Here is a 12,291-nt window from a genome sequence, read left to right as displayed (position 1 = left end):
ACCTGTGGTTTTTTTTTTTTTTTTTTTTTTTTTACTATTATTCATATGTTTAGAAGCATGTTAACCTTGGTATATACTTGGTATATCCTAAGCATATGGTATTATGTCTCAAGATTATTATGTGTTATATCTGAAGTTCTTTATATCTTCTATCTAGTATTGCTATAACAAAATACAACAAGTAAGTGGCTTTAACAGAGATTTATTCTCTCTCAGTTTAAGAGGCTACAGGTCTGAATTCAGTGCGCCAGTTCTAGGGAAAGTCTTTCTCTGTAGGGCCTAGGGAAAGGTCCTTGTCATCAATCTTCCCCTGGTCTAGGAGCTTCTCAGCTCAGGGACCTCAGATCCAGAGGACATGCTCTGCTCCTGGATCTTCTTTTTTGGTGATATGAGGTCCCTGTCTCTCTGCTTGCTTCTCTCCCCCTTTATCTCTTGCAAGCCACATGCCAGAGAAACACTCCTTATGTCAGATCAGGGTTTTAGCCTGAGTAAGATCTTTGCATCTCACCCTAAACCTCTTTAACACGACCTAATCTTACTTCATTAACCACAGGCAGAAATTAGGATTTACAACACAGGAAAATTACATCAGATCACAAAACGGAGGACAACCACACAATCCTGGGAATCATGGCCTAGCCAAGTTTATATGTATCTTTGGGGATCCATGACACTAAATAAGTTTAATCATTTTGTTTAGAGATATTTTCTCTACTTTTTTTGAGAATTATTTGGCTTTGCATTACTTTTGTAATTAATTTCCACCAGGTCCTTCACTTTTAAAAGTATTATTTTTACAAACTAATTATGGCTACATTAAATTTTATCATCTGCAGATAAGTTTTTCTTTGCTAACTTGCTGAAAATGCTTGACCAAAATATTTCACCAAAAAGATGGACTATTTTGAACTTATGAAAAGACTGTGATATCTTGAATGTAGATACAACTAGACTAAATCAAAACTTCCAGAACTCTTAAATAGAAACTAACAAAGTTTTCAAACTGCTGTTGATCCAGAATTACATGGAACCGAAGTTAACTACACAGCACTGAGTAAACTAAGAGTCACTGTAAGGTTTATATGAGAATACTGCTGATGTTCACTGTTCTATTTTTAGATATAAGAAAACTTTTTCTTTTCTTTCTCATTTTCCTCTTTTAACATAAGAATATTGATAATGTTGCATCTTAGCAATCCTGTTTCTTCCTTAACCGGTATTATGAGGAATTGGTTTGCCTCTTGAGGTGGATGATGGAAAAAAATTTTGCTACTTTATTTTGGTATAAAATACTGCATCTGCCACATGTAGTTCTGCTTTAAAAAAAATTTCAAAGAAGTCTTTGATGATCAGAAATTATAATCCCAAAATCTGCTTAATATTGTCCCAGGCACTTGAGCCCTAATGGAAAAGATCTTACTTAGTTCTCCTTACCAATCCATGTGATGCTAAATTCAACTGAAGAAGGTCAACATTACCTCTATTTGGACTGTTGAACTCATACGCGAACTTAGGCTAAAATTCAAACATCCAAGGATCAGAATCAGAGAACAGCTGGTGTAGACTGCTCTTCCCACACTCTAGATCAGGCCTGTATCCAAGTGACACCTTACACAATCTCTTGAAATTGTTGGACTTTTTGTTTTTAATGTTCAATGCTCTCATTAATGTTTTTGCTATCATTTTCTCTCTTACTATTATTTTTTTATTTTTATTATAATTTATTATTATTATTATTTTGTTTGTTTTTTTATTACCTCCTTGTGTGTTTCCTATGTCATCTGTATTCAGTTAGTCCTATGATAGTAACTGAAGAGGTTTATTTTGTAATAGCCATAATGTGCTTACTTTTTGCATTGGTATATTATTTTTGGTCAGACTTCATCCATTACGAAGCTTTTCTTAGGTTCTGTCCTGCTATAGCTCACCACTCTCCTTGAAGATTGGTGTGAAATGCTTTGATCAAATTGTCCCAAGCAGTGGCTAAGCCCAGCAACTTAACTGTTTGTTTTGCCATCCAAACCTTTGATTCAGGCATGAGAACTCTGATTCTCTAGCTTATCAGCTTATCCAGTTACAAATTATAGCTTTGCGCTTGCTACTGGTTCTAATCATGCTGCTAGTTTTGAATGGGCTATATGTGTCAGGTTGTGGTACCCCCCAGAACTAATAGCAAGTCCCCAGTGCCATGTTTCAATTTAACTCAATAACCTCAACTGTGCTTCTCATAGATATATAGTTTTATTTGGAGGATCAAAATATCCCACTAAGAACAGCTCAAATTCAAACCAGGGACCCTATGCATGGGCACTACCATGCCAGCATGGTTTTAAAATGACAGGTCATTATACCTTAGGAAATTCAGGATTCTCCTTTGAAATTCATTCCTACAATGAATGAATACATTGGACCCATGACTTAAAATTACTGGAAAGAAGAACTAAAAGAGCTGATGCTCAAGCAAGAATAAGTACCAACACCTTAGTCAAAAAACCAGGGCTCAGATATTCCTTCTTTTGAGCCTTTTTGCCCTGGTATGGAGTAGCCAATTCAGAACATGCTGTCCTTAATTTGTCTTGAACTATGGAAAAGTTAACGGGCAGCATTGCTGATACCATTGAAGTCCAACAACATTCTCTAAAATCCCTGGTTAAGGTTGTGTTGGATCATAGATATGTCATGGATTTTCTTTTAGCCCCAAAAGGAAGGGCGTGTGCCATTGATAACACCTCTTGTTGTGCCCGGATAAACACATCAGTGGAAGTAGAACAAAATGTCAAACATATTCACCAGATGGCTACCTGGCTCAACATCCCTCCCCAACCTGGATCTCCTTTCTTAGACATATTTGGTTGGTTACCAAAAGAAGTAGAATCGTCGATTAAGTCTATTTTACTTGCTGGTTTAATGATACTCATTGTAATTGTTATTGGAACTATTAAACATTGTCTTAAAATTACTTCCAATTCTATTGCCTAAAGAACCAATTTAATGCCTATGAAAATAATTATGTACATGAAGTAGTCATAATTCAGACAGATTCAAGTTCACTCCTTAAACCAGCCCCCTTTGAAGCTAGGTTATACCTCAATGTGGTCTGCTCTATATTATATTCCAAAGTTAACACTGCAGAAATAGAGGCTCCAGCTATGCATGCTGCAGATTCTAAATGGTGCCCAGATATTTATAAATACCATATGGGATCTTAAAGGCTTACTACAGTAAGTAGCCATCTATAAGAACCTCTGAAAGACAGTAACTAATAATGCTATCCTACTGGGAAATATAAATTCAAGTCCCTGCAGAAGAAAGCAGTCTCCTCAAAATGGCATTTGATAATGTGATCAAAGAATTTCTCAGAAATTCTTGATCAAAAGGAGGGAATAAATAGGAGCTCCAGAAGAGAGGTGCCTGGCATATCTAGGGTGTCTGGCCTGGTAGTAGGTGTGACTCCATTTTGTTTTTCATTCCTACTTCTGCTTTAAAGCTATAACCCTTGTAATAATTACAAGAGTTTGTTGAACAGACAATGCGGCTATGTTTAAACAGGTCCAGGAAAGCCCAGGCTATGCTTAGATAAGTCCTGGCAAGCCCAGGGTGGGTCTGAGAAAACAATCTTTACCAGAATATGGCTATGCCCAGGCAAGTCCAGGCAAGCCTGGGAAAGTGTGGGCAAGCCTAGAAAATTCCAGGCAAGCCCAGGTGGGTCAACCAATCATAATCTTGCTGGGACATTCCTGATTTCACCCTCTATCCCTGCAAAGCAGCTTTTCATTGGATTTATTTTCTCACTTTGTGTGGGACTAATGTCTCCCCATTTGAAAGTGCCTTATGCTTCCAATAAATCTCTTTGTTTCACTTTGACAGAGTCTGAGAGTTTTACTCTAGGACATTTTGGTAAAGTAAATATCATTGCTCTAAGATTTTTATATGGAAGGGTATTAAATGTGTGCTTACATTTATGATTAACTTCAAAGGTGTTCTGAAGATTGCTTCAATTATTTTCTGTAACAAAAGAATTATTTGATAAAGGATTAAAGTAAGAAAAATCAGGAAATAGAGCTGAATTGCTAGGATTAAATGGGTTATTTGAGCATGACTGCATCCATATCAGGATTTGTGAGTGTCAGAATCTGGCTATTATTTGCAGTCCCTGGATCTTATAAGAGTGACAAGAAGCAATTGAAAAAATTTATACTTATTCATTGCATATAGGGTTTACCCAAGTATTGCTCTTATTTCTTCAGCTTTTTTTCTTTTTTGCAAAGGCAAGACCTGGACTGACAATCCCCTCTTTAAGGAGGATTATTATTATTATTTTTAACGAGAGATGATCAGAGAGATCTCATTTTCCTAACTCAGAAATCCGTAAAGAACTGAAAGTTAATGCAATTTTAAAATACCTCAGGAAATGTTCATGAATATCTCTTAATTCTAAATCATTTAACTTGCATTTAAACGTGATAATCTAGCAAAATTGTACTGGCAATTTCATCAGTACAAATGAAATAGATTTGAATGGAGTGAGGTTTGAGGAAAAGAAAGAAAATGAAAATTGTTGCCTTTAGGAAAATAAGATTTTTATAACCCAAGAAAAAAATTATAAGTTTAAGTTTCTCTGCAAAAATGGTTTTTGTTTGTTTACATAAGGATTTTTAATTAAAGGAATTGGTTGATCTAGAAAGATTAGTGTGGGTGTCCCGACTCCTTTACTTATGGGCTGGCTTAGAGCAAGTTATGCAGCTTTCCTCATAAGTCTTTTGCTCATCTGCAAAGTGAGGCTGATTATAGTGCTTTCTTTCAATGTTGTTTTGAAAAATAAATGTGAAAACATATGCAAAATGATTGGCATATTGTAGATGCACAACAGATGCTGTTTCTCCTTCTTGATCTCTATTTACTTTTATTCAATAAGATAATGTACACATATTGTCATATGTATAAATACTTGCCCATCAACTCATACTCAGTCTACTCAATTGGCATAGGGGAGAACACGGAATGCCTCTCTCTCCTCCACTTCCCTCAGGATACCATAGATTGCTTATCTGCTTCAACCTGTCCCCCAGGGTCTGACTTGTTATATTTCTCAGCCTCTGGTCTTGGCCAATTAATCCCATCAGGCACTGGACAGGTGGGGAGTTCTTTAAGAATTCCAGGTGAGAGAAGGAATAAAAAACTCTTTCCAGTCCAATATTCAAATGGAGCAACTACAAGGCAAACATACCTCATCATACTAAGATTGTCTACCATTTAACATTAATTTTGGTGTGCTATTTTTAATATGCTAAAGGAAACCTTGGTGGCGTAGTGGTTAAGTGCTACAGCTGCTAACCAAGAGGTCAGCAGTTCGGATCCACTAGGCGCTCCTTGGAAACTCTATGGGGCAGTTCTACTCTGTCCTATAGGGTAGCTATGAGTCAGAATCGACTCAACAGCAGTGGATTTTTGGTTTTGAATATGCTAAAAAGAGGCCCTTTTTCCTTTTTTATACCACCCCAGATATGTCCTCCTGTTCCCCTGACTTGGTTGTGCTTTGGCTAGAAGGTGCTGCAATAGGGCCCTTCTCTGAGAAAAGGATAACCCTGAAAAAATCAGGATCAGAAATCCTGGGGAAGAAAAAAGTATAAATAAAGGTGCAAATATAAATATACAGTATATTTTATATAATCAATTAATTGGTATGTGTAATGTATCTTGAGCATTTAACAGATAAATGGACATTTCTGAGGGGTTTAGTTGGTTTCCTGTAGGAAGAATGATCAAAGCAACTTCTATAAATATTGATCTGGTTGAAAGTAGGCACATGCTCCACACTAGCTAAATCTTCATAGGGTCCCAAACTGCCACTAAAAATATAAATTGCCTATGTAAGAATGTTAAACCAAAAGTAATAATGTCTCTTCTTGATAAAGAAAGCTTAAATGGATCCAAAGGAATGGCAATAGAAAAGAATCAATTGGTTGCACAATTTTTACCTTGGCATCTGAGTGTGTCTATACAACCCAGCATCGTCTATACAAAGGAATACATTATAAAAGAAATCTCTTTCATATGAAGTTTTAATTTACCCAAAATGACAAAGAAAAGATAGATTGTTTAAAAAATTTCTTGAACAATTTAAAATAGGTCATCAATATGTTTTCATTTGCCATCAGGACAACATGGTTCAGATCATAAAATGCATGCCTAGGAAATATTATAGCTTAATGAAACTAAACTTTTAATGTCACACAACATATTACCATTACTATGTGGACCTATGCTTGTGGCTCTTTCTGTGACAGAGGACTTTATATTACTTTGCTAAGAGAAACTATATTTGGACATTGGCTTCACAGTCAATTGTATTGAGATTAAAGAATATAAAAAAGTTCCTTTTCCTTCCCATGAGAACAACATTGGGGACCATGCTAAGCCCCTTTTCTCAACATTTTGGATCTCTCTATTCTATACCTCAACAATATTCAATGTTACTTGTAAGTTGGCAGACTCACATAGCAGCTTCTTCATCCATATTATGGGGATTTAGGAAAGATATGTCTTTCCTGAAAGTCTAGCATTTTCTCAACTCTCAACAATTAATCAATGAGACTAATATCAACTTAGAATTAAAAAAATGTAAGAAATAACTAAAGTTCAAGTATACACCAATGTGATAAAAATGTGTGTCTTCTTCTATACATAGGCATACAACATATATTAACACATATTTCAAGACACATACGTATACAATATACACATACACTTAAGTGACATAATATTTTTCCAGAAAGTAAACAGCAACTTTTTTAGATTTTAAATGTAATACAAACTATATAACTGATATTAGCTAAATATATTTTAATAAACATGTTCAGTCTGACTCTGATTAAATTATGTATAAATTCCCTTTAAATTACCCCTCTCCCAATAAATTACTCACTGTCATTAATGTGCAGGTTAAAAAATGCCAGTGAAAAACACAGAGAGCATGATCTCTTTTGCTGTCAAAGGATTTGCATTTAAGATCAGAAAAGCAGTAAACAGAACTTTTCTGAAACAATCAGAAAATAGAAAGCATTGTTAAAGATGTTGTCAAGAGAATATCAAAATACTGAGTAAAAATAACTTGGTCAAAATCTTTACAAATTACTATTCCTTATTTAAAAATAATTTTCAAAGCAATTACTCCTTCATTTACTCTGCAAAATTGCTGACATAAAATCTATATTCAATTCTTTAATTGAAACCACACTGCCTAGAAATAAGTAATTTTTGTTTTATCTCTCACTCATTTCCCTGGAGTGTCTCCACTGACTGGAGATAGATAGGGATGTGTATAGAATAAACATTATCAAACTGATCCTAATGCTTGAGTCCAAATAGTGTATGGTTTAAAATAAAAATAAAAAGGCAGTTTGCTTGCATTTACCAAGTATTAAGTGTAAGCAGGGGTGTACTATCCAATAAGCAAGGTAAGCAGAGTGATTTTCTTGCTTACCAGATCATTGCAGTGAACAATTTCATGTGAGTCTCACCACATCTTTGATCTTTAATGTGGTGAAACCCATCTGAAATTGTTCACTACAGATAAGTAAGTAAGCACAAGTAAGCCTCTGCTTACCTTGCTTACTGAGTCATTTGCCTGCCAGGGACTATAAATTTGAAAAGAGGTTTTGCTTCTAAGACAGGGAATAGAGGAGGCCCCAAAACTGCAAACAAAGTACAGGAAATGGGCCAGGACGCAGAAGAAAAGCCATTCCCCAGAACAATGGGGCAGGATATCAGAAAATAGCGTGCAAACTTCTTTAAAGTTGTCTTTCAGAAGCAGGTGGATAAGACCAGCCCAGGGATATGTGCAGAACATCCACCTGTGACCACTGTGTGACCTTCCACCAGGTGCAGTGAGGGGCTGCAGCAGCGGCCAGGGAATCAAACTCTAGAGCAAAAGACTGCACAGCTGTGACACCCCATAAGTCCTGCTACGAATCCCAGAGGCCTCTGGGACAGGAGCCATCTTAGAAAGCTGCTTCACGCGCACCATAGTTAACATATCTCCATCTATGCCTATGAATGAACATGAATCTTTTCCCGCCCAAGAACTTTTAAAAACCCAGGCAAGTCTTTTGTTCTGTGAGACGAGGGTAAGCGTACCTTAGGCCCTCCTCGTCTCTGCTTGCAAACCTCTCCAATAAAGCTTTGCTCGTGTGGAAAACTCTGCATGCTTTACCTGCTCATTCTTGACCAGTGAGAGGCAAGAAACTTATTCGATTCTGGCAGCACTTCTGCAGGAAGGTGCTGTTGGAGCTGGAAGAGAGACAGATGCCTGCCATACATAGAAGGAGATTTGATACGTGAAAAATTGTGAATTGTTCACTATAGATGATTTAGTAAGAAAGGTAAGCACTGTGTTACCTTGCTTATTTGATAATCTGCCCCTGAGTGTAGTGTAATACATATCCCTAAAAGCATTCATTCCTTAAAAAAGGCAATATATTCTTCAATTTTTATCCAGAATGTGTTATCATGATCAAGACTGGTAAAATTCTATAATATGTAAATTATACTCCAGCCTTTAAAAAATACTATGATTTACGTTTGGAAATCCTGGTGGCATAGTGGTTAAGAGCTATGGCTGCTAACCAAAAGGTCGGCATTTAAGATCCCCCAGGCGCTCCTTGAAAACTCTATGGGGCAGTTCTACTCTGTTCTATAGGGTAGCTATGAGTCAAAATTGACTCAACAGCAGTGGTATTTGGGTTTTTTAGGATTTATTTATCTATTTTATCTTTTTGCCATTTAAAAATGTTCACAAGTAAGTCTACTTTCCAAAAAAATACAGAATATAATTATTTTTCCTTATGCTAAATGCTAGATTTTCATGTGTAGGCAAATATCCATTTTTAAACCATGCTCGAGAAAATAGCTAAATTTATGCTATTTTCCACTTAAGGATGATGTTTACAATCTAAAAAAATGATCCAAAATGCAAACTGCAGCATTTTACTTTCTATTAAAACCATTTTAAAGGCCTTTCTTCAGAATACAGATAAATACCAAATATTGCATGCATACTCCGCAAGATACTCAATGATCTCACCCATTTCTATTTTCCACACATATTTCCCATGTCCAGTCAGCTCCTGCCTCATTCTTCATACCAGAGGCCAGAGACACAAATATCTTTGAAAGCCTGACAGCTCACCTAAATATGTACACACAACTGGTCCCTGCCCCCTAATCCTCAGCAAACCTCTGAGTTCACCTGCAACTAAAAAAAATAGTGTCTTGCAAACTAATAGCATTCCACCCTAAATATCTGCATGTCTCTCCCCTGTATGGGAGCTTTCCCAGTCCCTTGAAACCTGCTGAGTAAGGGCAGGTGCAACTGAAGTTCAGGGAAACTATTGCTTGAGGGTGTAACCCGTAACCGAAATAGGTGGTGAAGCAGGTGGACTTTGGTGAGTAAATGCTCCAGCTTCTCCACCTCCCTGTAGAACAATTCAGGAGTATGTCCTACTTCATTTCTAGGACTGAGCCTCAGTTCCCCAAAATGGAAACTAACTGATTAACACATGCCTGTTTGCTTTTCTTCCTTACTGCTTCTTTTTTAGCACTTTTTCACTTGTGTTTCCTGAAATTGCCTCTCAAGTGTTTGTTCCCATGTTCTTGCTCCTGGGCTTGCTTAAAACTTAGCATAAAAGAGCAGCAGACATTGTGTTCAGCTAGAATGCTTATGGCCAATGTAAAAGCATTTTATTTCTTTAAAAAAATAAAATGGGAGCAACTTGAGAAACTGGCCACTATGGTTAAATTCTGTGATATGGAAATACTGGAAGTTCCTTGCATATATCATACAACTTCGTGTATTTTTTCATGCTGTTTTCTAACTGAAATGTTCTTTCCCAGCTTCTTCTCTTGGATATCTCCTTATCTTCAAGAAGCAATTCAAATATTCTGTACCAGGAAGCTTTTCCTTAAATGCCAAACAGAATCAAGCTTCTCTCATAGCACCTGGCATGAATTTTAGAATTCTTATCGCATTATATTCAGATGATCTATGTTAGACCAATTCTCCCGTAATGTATTAAGTCTTGTGTGAGAACCGGGGTCAGGATTTGTTCACTTCTGATATACTAGGATAGTACAGTGCCTGGTATATACTAGGTATATACTATATACTGGTATGTACTAGGCACTTATAATAAATTGGGAGCCATGGCTGTGCAGTGGTTAAGCATTCAGCTGCTAACCAAAAGGCTGGCAGGTCGAATCCACCAGCTGCTCCTTGGAAACCCTATGTGTCAGTTCTGCTCTGTCCTATAGGTTCACTACAAGTCAGAGTTGACTCAATGGCAACAGGTATTCTTTTTTAATAATAAATTAGTTAATACTTTTTTTTTAAGCACTTAAAAATGTCAGGCAACATTTTTAGTGATTTACTTATATTAACTCATTTAATCCTCATGATGGCCCTTTGAGGTAAGTATTGTTATTATCATCAATTAAAAAAAAATGAGGAAATTGAACAGAGTGACCTATAGGCCACCCAGCTAGCTAACTCATGAAGCCAGGGCAGGCTGAGTCTGGATTTTATTTTTTTAAAGCTACACATTTTGATTCTCAGGGTTGAATGAAATATCAGTGACATCTAACTAATCTATAACATGGTTTCTTATTTTGGTGGAGATCTTGAATTGTAATCTTGGTTGGCTCCTATTCTATATCTCTACTAGTTTTCAAAAGAAGCAACCAAAGTTCCCCTTCAAATCATATGATATTATTTACAAACGCTCTGGAAAGGAAATATTTTTGTGACAGCATTCCTAAATACCATTTGATTCGTAAGTTAATTATGTAGATTTCCTTATATACCAACAACTTAATGAACAAATTTATTTAACAACACATGAAAAAATATGTTGTGATTAAGTTTTACTCATTTTTAGAGATTAATCCTCTTTTGATAAAAGGTCCAATGATTATTCACGAACAGCAATAAATGATAAATGGTCACTTCTCAATACATTGCTAGCCTATGTAAATAAAATCAAAATGTTAGACTCCTGATGCACATGCTGTTAATGGCAGTAGACTTGGTACATTTCAGAGAACAAACCTCCAGTGGTGCTGCAAGCCAGGTTTCGCACTGTGTTCATCCTGTTTCCTGTCAGCAGTGGCTGTAATAGGCACATAAACTAAAGTTTATGCAGTTTAATCTTTAAGTGTTCTGCAACCAGATAGTCCTTAGAAATGGAAATATGATAATATCTTTTATATAATCCTCTTTCTTCATCAGATTTGAGAAAATTTGAACTATCATGGTATAAATTGTTCATGTCATTTCTGTTTTCATAAACTCATGATATTTTAAATCCAGATAAACAGTTATTTTAAAATGAAATCATACCACAGTCATCTGATCGGAAGAGCCAATAGTACACATACAAGAGATATTTAATTAGGGGGGCGGAGCCAAGATGGTGGACTAGGCAGACGCTACCTCGGATCCCTCTTACAACAAAGACACGGAAAAACAAGTGAATCGATCACATACATAACAATCTACGAACCCTGAACAACAAACAGATTTAGAGACGGAGAACGAACTAATACGGGGAAGCAGCCATTGTTTCCAGAGCCTGGAGCCAGCGTACCAGTCAGGTACGGCACAAGCACAGAGAGCTGCTCCACCCCCCTGAACTAACCCCGGGAGGGAGACCAGCCGGTTCCGCGGGCGGCGTGGGACGCAGCGGGTAGGAGAAGTCCCCGGGAGGCAGTGACTGGTCTTGGAGCAGGAAGAGCAGCGTCCCAGCCGGGGAACCGTCTCGCCGGGATTTGGACTGGACGCAGGTACGGCATAAACACGGAGAGCTGCTCCACCCCCCTGAACTAACCCCAGGAAGGGGCCCAGTCGGGTCGCGCGGGCGGCGTGGGACGCAGCCGATAGGAGAAGTCCCCGGGAGGCAGCGACTGCTATTGGAGCGGGGAGAACAGCGTCCCAGCCGGGACACTCGGTCACGGAACAAGCACGGGGAGCTGCTCCACCCATCTGAACTAACCCCAGGAGGGGGCCAACCCGGTTCGCAGGGGCGGCAAGGCCGCCCGGCTGGAGGGACGAGAAGTCCCCGGGAGGCAGCGACTGATTTTGGAGTCGAGAGTGCACCGTCCCAGTAGGGGAGCCTTGACGCTGGGCGTGGGGCTGGAAGCGGAGGATCTGACCGTGACTCCGGCGGGCCAGACCCCCCAGGGGCAATCTCCACACAGCCAGCACACATAGGTGACGTGCCCGCGGGAATCTCAGATATA

General features: G+C 38.0%; 1 long non-coding RNA gene across 1 annotated transcript in view; it reads left to right on the top strand.

Moving 5' to 3' along the window:
- Positions 1-12,291, top strand: part of LOC111750918 (uncharacterized) — a 463,388-nt gene that overhangs the window by 188,818 nt on the left and 262,279 nt on the right. The gene's annotated exons all lie outside the window — the stretch shown is intronic.

This window comes from Loxodonta africana, chromosome 25 (assembly GCF_030014295.1).
Source record: "Loxodonta africana isolate mLoxAfr1 chromosome 25, mLoxAfr1.hap2, whole genome shotgun sequence".
Taxonomy (NCBI): Eukaryota; Metazoa; Chordata; class Mammalia; order Proboscidea; family Elephantidae; genus Loxodonta; species Loxodonta africana.
This window is presented reverse-complemented; position numbering and strand designations above follow the sequence as displayed.